Source organism: Ranitomeya variabilis, chromosome 4 (genome assembly GCF_051348905.1).
Source record: "Ranitomeya variabilis isolate aRanVar5 chromosome 4, aRanVar5.hap1, whole genome shotgun sequence".
Lineage (NCBI taxonomy): Eukaryota > Metazoa > Chordata > Amphibia > Anura > Dendrobatidae > Ranitomeya > Ranitomeya variabilis.
In genome coordinates this window covers 605,835,537-605,854,550 of record NC_135235.1, presented here as the reverse complement: position 1 = coordinate 605,854,550, position 19,014 = coordinate 605,835,537, and positions in this window count along the sequence as shown.

Genomic DNA, 19,014 nt, shown 5'->3' with positions numbered 1-19,014 from the left:
TTAATGCTTAAAAAGCTGACTCGTTGTATTTTTATGTTTATTTGGGGCTCAAAGATGGAAAAATTAAAACTTACAGAAATGTACAAAAGACATCATAATGGTGGTAAAGATGTCCCAGATTTGACCATGTTTTTATACATAATTTTTTTCTGTTTTTGTTTTAAGCTTTTTAATTCAAATAGTGTTTTTAGTCAGTTTTTAAAGTATACTTGTGGTTATGTTTTTAGGAGATGGCTTCGGCCATCTCTATCCTCGCCTGTTTTATTATGCTCACCTAAGCACCTTATTATTTTAGAGAAAGCATGCAGGAAATATAATTGAAAGGACTTGGACTCAGACCTTTTAAAGGATCACAGGAGATTTATGGCTCATCTAAGGAGAGAAGGAGTGTCGGAGGTAATCAACTTCTCTTGGAACAGATCCAAGCGCGTCTGGAGAAACGTGTATGGGAAATTTCTTGCAAATGTTCATAAAGATCTTGCCTGGATGTCCGTCCACCAGTGCCTCCCCACTAGAGATTTCCAGCACCGAAGGGGCCTGGTGGCACGAGCAAAATGTCCAAGGGACTCTTGTGCGAGCAGTGAGACTGTGCTACACCTGTTCTGGGACTGCTGCTATGCTCAAGAACTGTGGAAAAAGTTAGGGGTGCTTTTAAAATGGGTTTGTGGGTTGAGGGATTTTAATCATGAGTATGTTTTATATGGACTTTTTAATTGCCCCACCTTGCATCAAAATAAGATATGTTGGTGCATAATAAACTGTGCAAAAAGAGCAAATTTTAATAATATTTTATTGTTTAAACATAATTTTATTTCCATAAATGATTGCATCAGAATAATTTTTAGTGAAATGTATATTTATTATTTAAAAGATGTCAAAGATGTGGGTAGACAGGCAAATCGGAGATGGAATTTTTATATGTGGAACAATATTTTGTACTGAGTGATTTGTTTTTCTGGAATGGTTTTAATGCTCACTGTAAATAATGTTAGGTCATGTTTTTTGTTTATGACTTAATAAATATCATGATGAAACCTTACCTGTTCATATCAGTTTAATATCTTCTCTAACCTTTTATGTGAATTATTCTTTTCAGGGTCAAAGAAGCACATTTCAGATGCTAAATGCAGCATTTTGCTCGATTTAACGTGACCATTTGCAACATTTTGTGTGCGCCTTGCTTTCACCTATGTATGTCAAGCATTGTATTGTATTCAATATGTAAGCAATCAATTAATCAATCAATCTGTCTTTACTGGTTGCAACAGGTGTGCTAAGATGTAGGCCTATATTCAGCCTTTGTTACAGTGTTACAAATCTCCTGTGCCATCTACCAAATTAGACCCCGTGATATCAGTACTTGGTGTTTAAATTGAAGTATCCAATGAGTAGTTCTGCCATACATACCACATTTCTGACACCTTCATTTCTGCTGCAAAACTTTGTCTCCCTCTTGTGGATAACTGACTTTTTCTTTTTTCTTCATTTGGTGTATATGTATTTCAATTAAAAAAGAAGAAATTGTGTCTGTCAGTGCTGATCTTAAATATGTTGCCTATCTTATCTTCACCTGTGTGAGTATTGTAATGGTTTGTAGCAGCCAGGTGCGCTGCCTGCATTAGATAGAATGTTTGCACGGAACACTCGCGTGTCACAATGGGCCCTGGCCTATGTCAAGCAGTGCGGTGGCAGCCATCTTTAGTCCGCGGCTGAAGCAGTAGCAGGCAGGCAAGCAGGCAGTAGGGTCTACACCCTGCATCAGGAGTGCCAAGGGAAGACCGCTGCCTGTTTTTTTTTTCTCTTTTGAATTTCCCTTTCGCCCTCCACCTGGCACTCAGTCGCGCACATTGGAACAAAAGGGAGGAGTGGGGGTGGTGGTGTTGTTAAAATTGGTGGTTATGCAGATTAAAAATGCGTGGCTCGCAGCTTGATCAAACCACAGAACTGTCATTGTGAATGCTTCCAGTTTGCGAAAATGTTATCCTCAGGGCAATCGTTTGCTCCATCTCCACAAAGGGTATCAGTTTTAGGTCTTCGTGCGGCCCCAGTGCAGAAACATTTCTGGTTATCGCTTCTCAGGCTTTCGACTGCGATCTTTTGTCGCGGTCAGAGGGTGCGAGTGTTTCCTGGCATGTGCTGCTAATTTACTACTGCGGTATTCGTATGGGCAGAGAAGACAGAAGATGTTCATTAAGAATACGATTCGTGTGGTCGTGGAAAATGGTGCCAAAAACATCGTGGTGTACGTGGTTCGTAACCTGCTGGAGGGAGAGACTGGAGCTCATCGGACTAATATTTTCAGTGTGAACGAATTCTATAACCAAGGTATATACAGGGCCGTATTTAGAGTTTATGCTGCCCTAGGCACTGTTAGTGCTACCTCCCCCATTGGCATGACTAATGCAGATACTGTCGACAGTGACTTAAGGTACCTTCACACTAAGCGACTTTACAATGATATCGCTAGCGATCCGTGACGTTGCAGCGTCCTGGATAGCGATATCGTTGTGTTTGACACGCAGCAGCGATCTGGATCCTGCTGTGATATCGCTGGTCGTTGCTGAAAGTTCAGAACTTTATTTGGTCATCAGATCTGCGTGTATTGTCGTGTTTGACAGCAAAAGCAACGATACCAGCGATGTTTTACAATGGTAACCAGGGTAAATATTGGGTTACTAAGTGCAGGGCCACGCTTAGTAACCCGATATTTACCCTGGTTACCATTGTAAAAGTAAAAAAAAAAAAAAACACTACATACTCACCCTCTGATGTCTGTCACGTCCCCCGGTGTCCGTGCTGCTGCTCAGAGCTTCCTGCACTGAATGTGTCAGTGCTGGCCGGAAAGCAAAGCACAGCGGTGACGTCACCGCTCTGCTGTTAGGGCCGGCGCTCACACAGAGCAGGGAAGCGGACGCCGGGGGACGCAAATGTAAGTATGTAGTGTGTGTTTGTTTTTTTTACATTTAACACTGGTAACCAGGGTAAACATCGGGTTACTAAGCGCGGCCCTGCGCTTAGCAACCCGATGTTTACCCGGGGACTTCGGCATCGTTGGTCGCTGGAGAGCCATCTGTGTGACAGCTCTCCAGCGACCACACAGCGACGAAACAGCGACGCTGCAGTGATCAGGATCGTTGTCTGTATCGCTGCAGCGTCGCTTAGTGTGAAGGTACCTTTAGAGTTAAATCAGACTTTTTTGGGGAGGTGGAGAGGCACTAAACTTTATCAACATGCATGAGAGACAACAAAACACAGCAAAGACTGCTTTTTGTAAGCAGCTTAAATGCAGCTTTAAATTTGCATTAAAAAAAATGAAACATGTGAACATAGACTAACAGTTCCATACATCCCGTCCCCACTATGTACAGCGCTGCCTAAAAGAAAATAGTGGACAAGTTGCTAAATATCAGAAATGTCACAATAAAAATCAGTCATAAATGCTGACAACCCCACATGTAGGTGCAGACCATATGCCAGGGTAGTGTCATTATGGATGGCAGGGCTCATATTGGACCTGTCTATGACCTTCTAGGGACCACCTAGTATTTCCCCCCATAATGAGCCTTAGGCTAAGTGCACACGAATTCCATTGTGGAATTTTCCGCAGCGGATTTCCAAAATCCGCAGTGAAAAACCGCTGCGTTTTTTACTGCGGATTTACCGCGGTTTCTTTTGTGGTTTCCTCTGCGAGTTTTCACCTGCGGTTTTCTATTATGGAGCAGGGGTAAACCCGTAGCGGAATCCGCAGAAAGAATTGACATGCTGCGGAAAATAAACCGCTGCGTTTCCGCGTGGTTTTTTCCACATGTGCACTGCGGATTTCATTTCCCATTGCTTTACATGGTACTGTAAATGCATGGGAAACTGCTGCAGATCAGCAGCAAAATCCGCAGTGTGTGCACATACCCTTACATGACAGGCGGCTGCAGACCATCTGCTGACGGTACAGTGACATGATGAAGGTGCCAGGACTTGCAGGCATTGGCAACCCCTGGAGGTGCACAGAGCAGTATCAGCCCCCATTCCTCCCCCAAGACGTTTCACACATCATTACCTTTCTCTCCAACACATAGACTCCTTTGATCAGTGCTCCCCGGCTATACCGCCCCCATCACAGAGCAGCCCCGAGCCCCTGCAATGCACTTGCACTAGCCACGTCCCGGTAAAGAGAATGCTGGCAGCGTGATGGGCAGGATCACCCAGCCTGGATTCCTGGAGAGAGGCATGCAGGTGCCAGGTCTGTGCTGCCCTGCTGACCGCTGTCCTGGGCTTCAGCACTTCACAGTAAATTGCCGGGATCCAGGTGGAGGCTTCTCCCAACTCCAGAAGTTTCAGCTGCTCTTCTCCTATAGCCCAGGATGGCGCTCCCCACCGCCAGCCGCTCACAGGTCCTGATGGGCAGAGGGCTTCTGCCTTTCCGATCCCCAGGTGAAGGCACCAGCAGTCCGGCCGGGGTACAGCAGAGGGACGTGATCCAGGATGTGATCCCCAGCAGCCAGGACACTGAGGTGGGCGGGTGCACTGTCAGGCAGCAACTGAATTTGGCGCCTGAGCGAGGAGGGGGCGGGCCCTATGATTTGACGTGTTTCCGCTTCTGGCTCCCTGTACAGTACATTTAACTGCATGGGATCTGAGACCCGCCGCAGCCAGAAGATGTAGGTGGATGGAGGCGGAGGGAGCAGGGAGGTGGGCGGAGGTGGGCGGGCAAGCCCCGGACTATTGAAAAAAAAAACCGAAAAAAACAAACAAACCTTGTTCAGGTGCCAACCCCCCGCATCCTGCCGCCCTAGGCACGTGCCCTCAAGTGCCTAGTGGCAAATACGGCCCTGGGTATATATGATGTTACCTTTGTGAGTGAGCCTTGCTGTTTAACTGTCTTTGAGTGGCTCAGAAGTCATGATGGTGACCCATGTCTGGAGGGAGTGCAGGTGGAGCCTCTGTTTGAGCTCATGGAAAAGTAGTGACTGTTACTGTATATAATCCTTATACAGAAGTAAGTCTGCTGGATCAGTTCCTAGCTCGGCACTGCGATTATGTGAAGAGTGGAGTGAAACAGAAAAATGTGTTGGGCATTTTTAACTGTAAATATGTGTTTCGTGTGAAACTGAAGAAAGACCCAAGTTGTTTGGGAGGTTTCACCCATCCCCGGCGAACTTTTCAGTGGCGGGTCATAGGGGCTTTCTGTCATATGCAGGGCAGCCTCTATACTGCAGGAAGTGTTTCCAATTTGGGCACTTGCAGAACATGTGTGATAAAAGCTTGGTTTGCCGTAACTGCAAAAGAGAAGGCCATGTGGCGGCTGAGTGCCCGATGCCACGTGAATGTGACCGGTGTGGCAAAACAGGGCACCTGTATAAGGATTGTCCATATGGTGTGCCGAGGAGGCCAACTAGAGAGGAGGAGAGGCGGGAGGAGGAAGAAAAGAAACGTGAGGAGGAGCGGAGGCAGAAGGAGGAAAAAAAGAGAGGAGGAGGTCAAGAAATGAGGAGAGGAGAGGAAGCAGGAGAAAGGCAAGGCGTCTGCACAGCAAAGCGCTGAGGTAATTCCGCCCTCTGAGAGATGGCGGAATAAACGGCAGGAGGACAAGGAGGCTGAGAGGAGGAGGGAGCAGCGGGAGGACAAGGAATTCTGGAGAACTGCAAAGCAGGAAGAGCGTGCTATGAATAATAAAAATAAAAAAAGGAGGCCCCAGTTACCAAAGCAGAGGAGTTGGGTGTTTTGATGGATTTTGATACTTCTGGGGAGGAGGAGATGGCTGAGTCTTTGATTCCTGGGTCTGACCCAAGAAACATTGGTGGTTTTTCCTCAGAAGAGGAGCCTGGAGGTCGAAAGTGTCCCAGGGAGGATGGCGGGGAAATTTGTGATTTTGAGGATCTTGAAGGATGAGTTCCCCAGAGGAAGACTGGGCAGAAGAAGACGCGTCTGGAGGAGTGTATGGAGGTTAGCAGCTCTGAAAACTGCTCGGCGCAGATGGTGGAGGAGGACAGTAGCGGTGCTGTTTAGTTATGTGCTGTTATTTCAGTAGCTAGGTGTTTTGTGTTTAATCTCTTTTATTAAAGTATTAAAATAGTACAACATATCACAAATACAAACATACATATAGACTAAAGTAGTTACAAAACTTCTCAAAATAGTACGTGTTTTTTACTTCACGCAAATATGGTATCATCACAGAATCATATTTATTAGTTATTGCTGTATATGTTCCTTGCTCAACTCTTCTGTTCTTTCTTAGCATCTCGTATTGTCCACCACCTGTTGCCCCATTTCGATAATTATTTTGCTAAGCGGAAGTCTATTTCCAATTGCTATATTTATCCATAGAATCCGCCCAATATATCATTATTTATCCCTGACAGCAGCTATGGTTGCTTATGGTATAACGTCAGACTTAAAGGAAAGATAAGAAGAAAAGAGGAAAAAGAAAGGAAAAATGGGAAGGGGAAAGGAAGGACCATGCCTCCGCAGCCCTCTGAAACAGCCCAGGAAAGCTGAGGAGAAACCTCACTGCCGTGAAAGTACCTTCCATTTCTCCATGAGAGCCCCGAAACTCCCAGAGTCCCTAAATAAAATCCAGGGTTGCCATGTTCACAAGTACCTTGAGTTATCACCCAAAGCCTGTGCAAACAATTCCTCCATATGGTGGATATGTGAGAATTCTGGTAACCATTCAATCATGGACAGAATTTTCATTGTACGCCAATGTCTAGGTATAACCATGCGGGCTGCCATCAAGCAAAACCTCAGGAGACTACTTTTTTGTTTGGCTATTGGTCCCGGTAGCATGGACAAGATGGCCATGTGCGGAATAAGATTTATATCCTCTCCTGATATTTTATTGTAAGTCAAGAATACTTCTCCCCAGAAACTCTTTATCCCTGGACACTGCCACCAAATATGGAACAAAGTTCCCCTTGCGTTCCCACAGCGCCAGCACCCATCCGCCACTGAGGGGAATATTGCATGTAACCTCACAGGATATTGGTACCATCCAGTAAGAATTTTGAAATTCTTCTCTTGGGCATGGCTGGCTGGAGACATCCCATGAGCGCTGCCGTATGCCAATGTGATTTCCCTCTCAGTAAATGTGCATCCTATTTCCGCCTCCCACGCTCTAATATATCCCGGGATAACTGTTGAAGTCTCCTTGTTTAGTAATTTGTACACAAAAGAAATCTGATGCAATGGGGGTGTCTGCTGGGCGAATATCCTCTCAAACTGCGTCAGAGAAGGTGGTGGTCTCTCTCCACCAGAAATTCATCTGACAAATGATTTTAATTGTTCATACTCTAACCAAGATAGTGTACGAGTAGGACATTCGTCTTGTAGCTCGTTGAGAGAGGAAAGACCCTTCTGCGAGATTATTTGATATATTCTTTGATTGGATTCCACCCTCCATCCCAAAAACCTCTCGCAGTGAAGGCCCGGTGAAAAATCAGGATTAGCGAATATAGGAGACAATGAGACAGTTGTGCTCATTAATTTTTTCTTATATTTTAGCATGTCCCAACTCTTAAGGATCTCGCCAGCCATCATATCCCGACAACCCTCCCCTATTTTCTCTTTATTTCTTGTCACTATCCACGGTAAATTCCGCAATGGAACTAGGTACCCCTCCTGTTTCAGTCCAACCCATTGTTTGGTCTCCCGTCTATAATGCCAATCAAAAAGATGGATCAATTGTGAGGCCTGGTGGTATGTCTTTAAGTCTTGAAGTCCCGCCCCCCCTTGTGATTTAGGTCTCGTCAATGTTCTGTAACTCAACTGCTGAAAAAGCGAGAATGCGAAACGCGCATCCAGGGGGGCCACACCAGGAGGGGGAACCTCTTTTCAGCCAACTACGAATGGGTAAGCCCGAGTATACACATGATGTAACTTATATGTCATGAAGTCTTAGCACAGTCACCTATATCAAGGGGATACCGGTAGGACCTTGCATAGGATTACTTATGGGCTATAGCCTTTAGTGACATAGGTATATATGAGGCGTATTACATAGCATTTCTCCCTTCTGGTGTTTTAGTAAACCATCATGTCTCCTTTTAGTAACTTCACTGTTTGTGCAGAGTGCTTACAGCACTTATTGCAATATTAGTATTGATGTTGTTTAGGATAAACTATTGAATAAAATGTATACCTTTTAGATAAAATTATGGTGTTATGGATATTTTTGCTCCGTTTTTTGTCAACAAGCTTTGCTTGGAGCTATCCGATTTGGCTAGCGCCTGGTGGGCGTGCAGGGAGAGCTTATGTGATTTTCTCTCCAGTACTACATAACGTGTTGCTTCATGATTTTGCATTTAAATGTTCTGTAACTCAGCCTAGATCTGTTCTGACGCCATATAAAATGTATTGGAGCTGATTTAATAGTCTTAAAAAAACTTTGAGGTGGCGTGATCGGTACCATCTGGAACACATAAAGGAACCAGGGAAGCACATCCATCTTGAATGTGTTTATGCGGCCAAACCACAAAATCATTTTTTGATCATACTTTTTTAGATCCCTTATAGTTTTATTCAGTAGGGTTTCGTAGTTTAGTGTGTATAGTTTATTTAGATCTGAGGGGACCTGTATGCCCAAGTATTTAATGGCGCCTGCCTGCCATTTAAATGGGAAATTTTCCATCGCCCTATCCACATCTCCCGATGGCAAAGTAACATTAAGTGCCTCAGTTTTGGTGTAGTTTATCTTAAAATTACTGACCTCTCCGTACTTTTTGAATTCAGACATAATGCAGGTATAGTGATATGAGGTTGGGAGATGTATAGAAGAAGGTCATCTGCATACAATGAAGTTTTATAATGCTTCTGGCCTATCTTGATACCCCATACACTAGGGTTATTCCTCACTGCTACCGCTAAATGTTCCATTGCCACCGTGTACAACAAGGGCGAAAGAGGACACCCCTATCTTGTTCCATTATGAATCCTAAAGGGGTCCGATAGCAATCCATTAATTTTAATTGTAGCCGACGGGTTCGTGTACAGGGCCGGAATTTTGTATAAGAATCTATCCACCAGCCCTATCTGTCGGAGAGCTGATTGAAAGAAGCTCCACCTCACTTGGTCAAACGCCTTTTCGGCGTCCACCGATATCAGTCCCAGATGCTTCCGGTAGGTCCTGGCATGAGCGATCAAAGATATAGTCTTCAACACTCCATCGTGTGCCTCTCTCCCCTGAACGAAACCCACTTGGTCTGAATGTATGATATATGGTAATAGGGGTGCAAGTCTGTTGGCCAGGATCTTCGCAAATAATTTCATGTCTATATTGATCAGAGAAATTGGTCTATAGTTAGAGACCACTGTTGGATCTTTTCCCGGTTTTGGCAATACTGTGATATAGGCCGCCAGAGATTGATGCGTAAACCCTGAGGACTCAGAAATGGAGTTATTAGTCCTTGTCATGTGTGGTGTTAACTGTTCTCTGAAGAGTTTATAAAAGTAGGGGGAAAACCTATCAGGGCCAGGGCTCTTCCCGTTTGGAGTATTTTTTATGGCCTCATTCACTTCTTCTGTCGATATGTCTGCCTCCAGCTCATCTGTTATCTCTGTGGAAAGTCTAGGAAGCGGCGTGTCTGCTACATATTTATCTATTTTAGCCTGTATGTCCCCGGCGTGATTAGCCGAGTGCGTACCCTCCAAGTTATATAGCTTCTGATAGTATTCTCGTATTGTTTCTAGAATCTCAACTGGGTCCTGAGTCTCAGTTCCCCTACATTTCTGAATTTTTGGAATGTAAGTCGTCTGAATCCTAGGATGTAATAATCGAGCTAGGGGGCGGTCGCATTTATTGGCCTTATGATAAAGGAGACTTTTAAAATTATTTCTGAATTTCAGCGATTTCTCATTTAATAAATTTCTAAGGGTCTTCCTATGTTTAATTAATTCCCCTAGTATTACCGGTGTCATAGTATTATGTTTTTGCTCCAATACATATATAGTATCCATTAATTCTTTTGTTTTTTCCAATCTCTGTTTTTTAAGACAGGATCCGTGTTTTACCAGGATTCCACGAAGCACGCATTTTAGGGTCTCCCATTTCACCGGGGTCGCGGTGTCATCGTTTGCATGATCTGACCAAAACTGTTCTATTGTCTTTTTTATGTCTGTCATGCAATTCAAGTCTTTCAACAAATTGTCATTCAATCTCTAAGTCCAGTGACGGTCCACTAAGTCTAGTGGGGAAATGTCTAAGAACACCGGGGCGTGATCCGACCATAAGAAGCTACCAATGGACGGTCGGGGGCGCCAGGATAGGGCATGATGGCTGACAAGAAAAAAGTCAATTCTGCTATAGGAATCATGAGAACTGGAATAGTACATATAATCTCTACCTCCAGGATTATGTGCTCTCCAAATGTCCACCAGCTGCATCCCATGGATAGATTGTTTCAAAAGGGACAATTGCCTAGTGATTCCTCTCACATTTCGTGTTGAGGTATCCATTCGTGGGTCAAGGGTGAGATTGAAGTCCCCCCTATCACCATCACCCCCTCAGCAAATTCTGCTACTCTCCTTAGGAAACCCCGGCCAGCCCTGACCTGATTTTTGTTTGAGGCATACCACCCCGCAATAGTGTAGAGGGTTGTATGAATCCTAACTTTTAATAGTAGGTACCTGCTTTCTGGATCCGCATATGTGTCCTCAACTGTGTGCTGGAGGGACTTGTGGATTGCAATAGACACCCCCGTTGAACGACTTTCGGAGCAAGCGCTATGGAACCAAGTCATGAAGTATCGGTCCTTGATAGTAGGGATATTGTTTTTTTAAAATGAGTTTCCTGAAGTATAAGTATTTGTACCTTAAGCTTATGCATTCCATATAGGAATTGTGACCTTTTCTGGGGCGTGTTAAATCCCCTGGCGTTCAGGGATCCCATAGTGATCTTTGGGTGCATTGTTGTCTGAGTCGTACCTTCTCTCTCCTTACTGAGAGGGCCGCGGAGGCTAAAGAAGATCTAATTTATCAAAGAAATAGAGATAGTGAATAGAAAAGGTAGATAATTAGACATGTATTCAGTTTATTGCGAAATCAGGGTCAATATCTATCGATACGTAGTACGTCTTTGAAGCCTGAAGTGGTGTGCTCTAAGTAAGATGCCTTCTTATACCCTAAAATATGTGGTGGAGGAATGTGTTAACCACCAATGCCGTTCAATGGGTTATGGCTCCTCCGTAGGGTCGTAAGCTATGTGCGATATGGAGTGAGACTCCCTCCTCCGACACAACCATCAGTAACCTCTCCTCAACTGAGGGGAATAAATGTTAACTTTAATTTGACTTAACCGGAACCTGTCATATAGCGAGGTAGGGCCAGAGTATGGTTTACAGTCTTTGTTCTAATGCCATTCACATCTCCCAATTCTCCCTCAAGCCCCAAATGAAAGCCATGACACACTTAAATAATAATGCAGGGGTGCAGGATATCACCGACGGCTCAATGAGTTGTTATAAAATACTGTCTACATACTATAATAATATAAACCAGAAATCAACCATCTTCCACGACAGTCGTGAACTTATCATCTGCTTGGACTACCACAGTGGGGCAGAACAATGGCACAATATGTAGCACCCCTAGTGGGGGAGAAAAAAAAAACCCAAGAGAGGGGGAGAAGGGAAAAGGGGGAAGGGTGGAGAAAGAAAGGGGGGAGGGAAGAAGGGAAAAGGGGGAAAGAGGAGGGGGGAAGAGGAAAAAGGGAGGGAAGGGAAGGGGGCATCGTTCTTTTGATTCCCATTAATTTCCTGTGGAAAGCGTCTGCCTTCTTTTTCCATGCGCTGTCTATCTTGAAGTCCTTGCGGAATCAATAACGGTCGTTGCTATGAAAGATATTCCACTCCATGGCACCAATCAAATGTTAGTAAACTGGAGTGTGGACATCCATCTGTGCTCCTGATCCTCATGAAAATGAAACCAGATATATCCCGCAAACCCTTTCCCCCACCCAAACAGGCAGTCATGGAACCCATTCTGTCATGATCCTAACTTCATGGTTCTCTCCCTTCTTCGTTACCTCTGGGATCACGCCCTTCTCTATCCATTCTTCTGCCTGCTCTCCTCTGCCTTTGGAGAAATTGCCTGGGATGTCTGCTCCTCTGTACTCTAATGGCAGAGAAGGCCATTCTGTGATTTCCACCCTTGGGATGTTAAGCGCCGCCGAAAAAGCAGGGATGCCGTTCGGATGACTCAGCAGGTGAACTCTGCCTTCTTTTTGGACACGTAGGCGGAATGGAAACCCCCAAGTGTATGATATATCATGCTGGCGTAGAACGTCTAGTAACGGGCGGAGAGCTCTCCTCCTCTGCAGAGTCCACCGAGATAGATCAGGCAATAGCTGGATTCTGGTATCTTTGTATTTTATGGTGTTCTCTATTCTTGCCTTGGACATCACTTCATTCTTTATTTGGTATCTATGCACCCGGCATATCACATCACATGGAGGACCCTGGTTTTGAGGTCTTGGGCCCAACGCCCTATGAGCCCGGTCTAGTTCAAGGGGTGACTCCTGTGGACGCTGCAGAACAGAGTTAAATACTTGCTGCAGTGTGCCGCTTATGTCTTTGGGTGCCACTGTTTCTGGTAGTCCTCGAACCCTAATATTGTTCCGCCTTCCCCTATTTTCGGCATCATCAAGCATATCTGCCAGCATTTGAATATGATAGGATTGATCTGCAAGCGTCTCATCCTGAGCATCTAATCTGGCCGTCAGAGCCGCGATAGCTTGGTCATGTACATTAACCCTTTCATTGCACTGTTGTATCTCATCCCTCAGGGTTCATAATTCTGCCTTATAAGACATCTCTAGGCGGATCACATATTGTTCCATGTCCTGTCTGGTGGGCATATCACGTAGTCTAGCATTCAACAAACCCATATCGAGTCCTGGGATCAATTGTGTGTCATATCCAAAGCCCTGTGACTAATATGCAGGATAGTAGAGAGAGGGCATTATCTGTGAGGCCTGAGTTTGTGTGAGGCAACCCTCCTGAACTGGTTGGCCTCCCCCTACAACCAAAACATCAGGGACTATAACATGCCTGGAGGATTCAGAGCTGCTTCTGGGGTAGAGGGACATGGGGCTCTGAAATAGACCTTCATTGTAATCCATTTCACAATCTTCTTCTGTCCTATGCTCTTCCCCATCGTCCTGTGTCTCTCCTGTCATTGCCAGCGCTGACCCCTGCTCTCCTCCCTCCTGCGGCCCCCCCCTCCTCAGCTCCATCTTGAAGCACTGCTGGTAATGATTTATGTCCTCCCTCACATTTCCCAGTGCCAGAAGCAGCATCTCCACTTTGTCTCACCTCCTGTGTCACTGAACCGTCGGCGCTGCATCCCACCCCTGCTTCTGATGTGTCAGCGTCTGTTACAGCGTCTGCTGTCTCCTTCTCATCCACCGCCGCCATGTTTCTTAGGCCTTCTCCTCTGTCTGGACCAACCAGGAATTTTGTTATTTGTTGAGCGGCGGGCTCCTCTGCCACCGAGGGGGCCCCCCGTGTCCCTTCCTCTTCTTGGGACCCATGGTAGTGCTGTTGGGATCCGGAATCGTGCTCTGATATGGTATTTAGTCGGTTTTATGGAGGGAGCTCCTCTGCCTGCTTCCTCACTCCACCGCTGTCATGCCAGGCTCCCGCTACGTGTTTTGTATATGGGCCCTAGATGGCTCTGTACACTGTGGCCTCTGTTCACACAGGATGCATCATGGTTAGCCCGCTAGATTTATGGCGTCATTAATAGGCTTTTCACCATATACTTTGCAGTCCTGTGTGAACATGCCACATACAGACTATTTTTTTGCATGGGTGCTCCAAGCAGCCAATTCCTGATTGTAGGTTGGCTGCATCGGTATTATTTGCACCTGTGTTGTTTGCTATCTTTACTTGGGCCTGGTGCACCCTGGGTAGTGCAATTGTTGGAGGCCTTGAACAGGTAAGCATGCCTGTGTTCTGGTGTTTTTTTTGAGTTTAGTGGAGGTTTTCCTCCAATGGTTTTTTTTTAGATTAGGACTGCCAAGATACAAGGACCCTTGACGTGGGTTGGCAGCTTCAATATTGTGGCCATAATATCAACCAATACCCTGCATACATTGTTATGTTTTTGGTGCACTGTACATTTTTCCAGGGTGCGCCTGGGCCCTAGATGGCTCTGTACACTGTGGCCTCTGTTCACACAGGATGCATCATGGTTAGCCCGCTATATTTATGGCGTCATTAATAGGCTTTTCACCATATACTTTGCAGTCCTGTGTGAACATGCCACATACAGACTATTTTTTTGCATGGGTGCTCCAAGCAGCCAATTCCTGATTGTAGGTTGGCTGCATCGGTATTATTTGCACCTGTGTTGTTTGCTATCTTTACTTGGGCCTGGTGCACCCTGGGTAGTGCAATTGTTGGAGGCCTTGAACAGGTAAGCATGCCTGTGTTCTGGTGTTTTTTTTGTGTTTTGTATATAGCATTTGTCTTTAAAAAATATTTTGTTTTTTTTATGTAAGTTGTGTAATGTCATGTTTGTAGGTTATTTTTTTTAGTATATTTGTTTCTGTGTATGTTATGGGGTTTGTAATCATATCACAAAATGGAAGGGTCTTTAAAAACAGGTTGCGGCGGGTGGCCATCTTGGATTTTTTTGCAACTCAAAATGCAGGAATTTTTTGTTTGCAGGAGTGTGGTATTGTGGATGGTGTGAAGGGGAGTGAATGGCCTCATGGTGCATCTGTGTGGTCAGGGAGTGCCTGTAATAAAAATGATAGTGTGGGTTTTTTGGTGAAGGGAAATGATGTGAGTTTGTGTGACTATATGGTGAATGAGGTTGGAAGGTGTGTGTTGGCAAATTTTGAGTTTAGAAATGTTCACTTTTGCATTATTAATGTGTATGCACCTGTAGAAAAACAGGAACGTAAAGTTTTATTTGAAAAAATTAAGTTTTTTTATTCCAGGAAGAGTGCCTGTTGTGATAGTGGGTGATATGAACTGTGATGTGGGAAGTGTGGATGTGTCAGGGAAAGTGTTAATGGATATGGTGAGTGATTTTTGTTTAAGGTATATGCAGCGTGCATGCAAGATAACTCCGTTGTTAAATACGTTTTTTTCTGACAGTGGGAGGGTGGCGTCTAGATTGGACTATTGTTTTGTTTCAAAAAATCTGATTCCTGTTAGTTATGCACAGGAGAGCATGTTTTTTTCAGATCATGTGTGTATGAAGTGTGTATTGGATTTGCATGTTAATGAAGTGGCTGGGAAAGGTGTGTGGAAGTTAAATGTGAGTTTGCTGGAAGGAGGGTGGGTGAAACAGGAGTATGAATGACATTATGCAGAGTGGTGTGGGTGTAGGAGTGATTTCAGAAATGTGTGTGAATGGTGGGATTGGGTTAAATGGAAAACCAAGAGTTTTTTTAAAACGGCTGCTAAGAGAGAAAGGTTTGGGTTTTTTTTAAATGCAACATTGAGTGTGTTGTATAAGTTGAGAGCAGGAGGGATGAATGTGAGTGAAGATCTGGTGAAAGTGAAAAAAGAGGTGAATGATTTTTTGCTAGAAAAAGGGAGGAGTATTGTGTACAGGGCCAAATTAGAGAATTTGGAGAAGAATGAGAAGTGTTCGCGTTTTTTCTTTAAAAAAGTTTTTGCGAAGAGACAGAGTATGAGTGTTTTGAATGGGATGGATGGAAATGAAGTGAGTGGTGCGGATTTGTGTGAGGAAGTGGCAAAGTTTTATGATGAATTGTATGCTGTGAAATGGAGGGATGAAGGTTTGGAGAGTGAGGTGCTGAGTGTTTTGGAAAATACTTTGAATAGGATAGAAAGGGAAAGTTTGATGGGTGATGTGACGGGTGAAGAAGTATGGAATGTGGTGTGCAGTATGGCGCTGAATAAAACGCCGGGGGAGGATGGTCTACCGGTGGAATTTTATCGTGCGATGTGGGATGTGATTGGGAAGGATTTTGTGGATGTATGTAAGTATATGTGGGCGAATGCAGAGGTGGCAAATGGTATGCGTGCAGGGGTGGTTGTGTTATTGCCAAAGAAAGGTGATCTGACAAATCTAAAAAATTGGAGGCCGATTACATTGCTTAATTGTGATTATAAGATTTATGCAAAACTTTTGGTAACAGGATGCGTGGTGTGGTTGGGAGTGTGGTGGGTGAGGAGCAATGTTGTGCGGTGCCTGGAAGATGAATACATGAGAGTGTGTGTATGTTGAGAGATTGTATGTGGGACTGCTTGAATTGTAAGAAGGGGGTGTATGTATTGAGTTTGGATTTTGAGAAGGCGTATGATAGGTTGGGGCATGGTTTTTTTGTTTGTGTTGGTGAAGATGGGGTTTCCTTCTGAGTTTGTTGAGAGAGTGAGAAGTATGTATAAGAATATTTATAGTTGTGTGTTGTTGAATGGAAATGTGGGGAGGAGAGTAAATGTATTTTCGGGTGTTCGGCAGGGATGCCCGTTGTCCCCTATTGTATTTATTTGCGTAATTGAGCCTTTGTTATGTCTGTTAAGAAAAGATAAGGTGATTCGGGGTGTGCAAGTACCGGGGGGTGGGGGGAGAGAGTGGAAGATGAGTGGTTATATGGATGATGTATGTGTGCTGTGTGATTCAGAGTGTTCGGTACGGCTTGTGAAGTTTTTGGTTTCTATTTTTTGTGGAGCATCTGGTTTTAAAGTGAATTGGGAGACGAGAGAGTGTAAGAATTTTGGGTGGAGGAGTCTGAGCGATGATGCTGGAATGAATGTGGTGAGTGGATCGATAAAGGTTTTGGGTGTGAAATTTTCAGAGAAATTGGATGGAGAAGAAAGCTGGGTAGATGTGAGAGAGAGAGTGGAGCGTAAGTTAAATTTTTGGAGTTTGAGGGATCTTACGTTTTTTGGTAAAATTTTAGTTACTAAGAGTGTTGTGTTACCTATTTTTTGGTATGTTGCGATGGTTTTTCCACAAAGCTACATGTGTATTAGAAGATTAAACAGGGTTTTGTTTGTCTTTTTTTGGGGTTCATGTATGGAGCGTGCGAGGAGAGAGATTGTTATGAAGAGTTTTGATAAGGGGGGACTGGGTTTCCCAAATTTGAATGTTTTTTTTGGCATGAATATTATGGTGTTTGTATTAGGTGTGAGTGGGAAGTATGCATGTATGTGCAGGCTTTTGTTTGGAAATTTCTTGTTTCATTTGAAATGGTGTGAAAGAGATCTTAGGAGCCCAGTGGCTTTTGAGGTTCCTGTGTGGTATGTGTGGGTTTACAAATTTTTAGTGAAGTATGAACTATGTGATGTGGATGTGAAATTGTTAGAAAAAAAGAAAGCAGTATATAAGATGATTGAGTGTAGAGAGGTGGAATGTGACATTAATGTTGGACGAGCCCACAGGCTGTCCTTGCCAGATCTTAAAATGGTAAGTGGGAATGATGTGCAGAAAGTATGGAAAAAGGTAAGTGTGAATGGTATGACAAATAGACAGAGTGGGATTGTATGGCAGTCATTGCATGGGATGTTGCCGGTGAGGGAGTCTCTGAAAAATCGGGGTTAAGTGAGGAGTGAGAAGTGTCCGAGGAGTGGATGTGGTGGGAGTGAGAGTGTGGTGCATTTGTTTTGGAATTGTCAGTATGCTAGAAGTGTGATTGCAGGTATGGGTCATTTGTGTAAGGAGTTGTGTGAGGTGGATCTGTTGTCTTTTGAGCTTTTAATGTTTGGATTGGGTATGCGTGGGGAAAAGGAGAGAGTATTGTGGTTGATGATGACATGTATAAAAGAGGTGTTGTGGGATGTGAGGAATGTGTATGTGTTTAAAAGGAAGGATATTGAGGTTAAAAACTGTATAAAAATTATTTTGGGAAAATTGTATTTTTGCTTTGTGTGTGATCAGAGGAGGAGAGTGGAGGTGGATGCAGAGGGAATTTGTAAGACTAAAAAGTGGAAACATTTTGTTAATGTATCTTGAGGTGTTTTTTGGTTGTTAATAAAACATTTTTTTGTGTTTTCCAATGATGATGGGAATAGCGGTGGCACTGAGTGTGTGGCACGCTGTTTTGGGAGTTGAGTTCCTTATAATAATAATAATAATAATTTTTATTTATATAGCGCCAACATATTCCGCAGCGCTTTACAACTTATAGAGGGGACTTGTACAGACAATAGACATTACAGCATAACAGAAATCACAGTTCAAAATAGATACCAGGAGGAATGAGGGCCCTGCTCGCAAGCTTACAAACTATGAGGAAAAGGGGAGACACGAGAGGTGGATGGTAACAATTGCTTTAGTTATTTGGACCAGCCATAGTGTAAGGCTCGGGTGTTCATGTAAAGCTGCATGAACCAGTTAACAGCCTAAGTATGTAGCAGTACAGACACAGAGGGCTATTAACTGCATAAAGTGTATGAGAACACGATGCAAGGAACCTGATTATGTGTTTTGGTTTTTTTTTCTATTTTTAATAGGCCACACAGGGATAGTTAGGTTAATGCGTTGAGGCGGTAGGCCAGGCTGTTGTGAACTCTGTTTTTGGGCTCCCTCTTGTGGTCACAAGTGGTACTGTGTGAGTGCTGTCTTTGGGCTCCCTCTGGTGGCTCTTTGTGTCTTTCTGCAGCTCTGAGGCGGATCAGCTGTCTCGTTATCTGTTAGCTGGTTTCCTATTTAGCTCACCTGGACTTTCAGTGTTTGCCTGCTGTCGATGTATTCAGTGCTATCTTGATCTCTCCTGAATTCCTTCGCTATCAGTCTCTTCAAGAGAAGCTAAGTTTTCTGTTTGGTTATTTTTTGCTCATTAGTGTTCAATATTTTTCTTGGTTATTTACTTGTCCTTGTCCAGCTTGCTAATATGTGATTTCCTTGCTTGCTGGTAGCTCTAGGGGGCTGAGTTTCTCCCCTCACACCGTTAGTTGGTGTGGGGGTTCTTGTATTCTCAGCGTGGATATTTTGTATAGGGTTTTTTACTGACCACACAGTTCCCTGCCTGTCTTCTGCTATCTAGCATTAGTGGGCCTCATTTGCTGAATCTGTTTTCATTTCTACGTTTTGTATTTT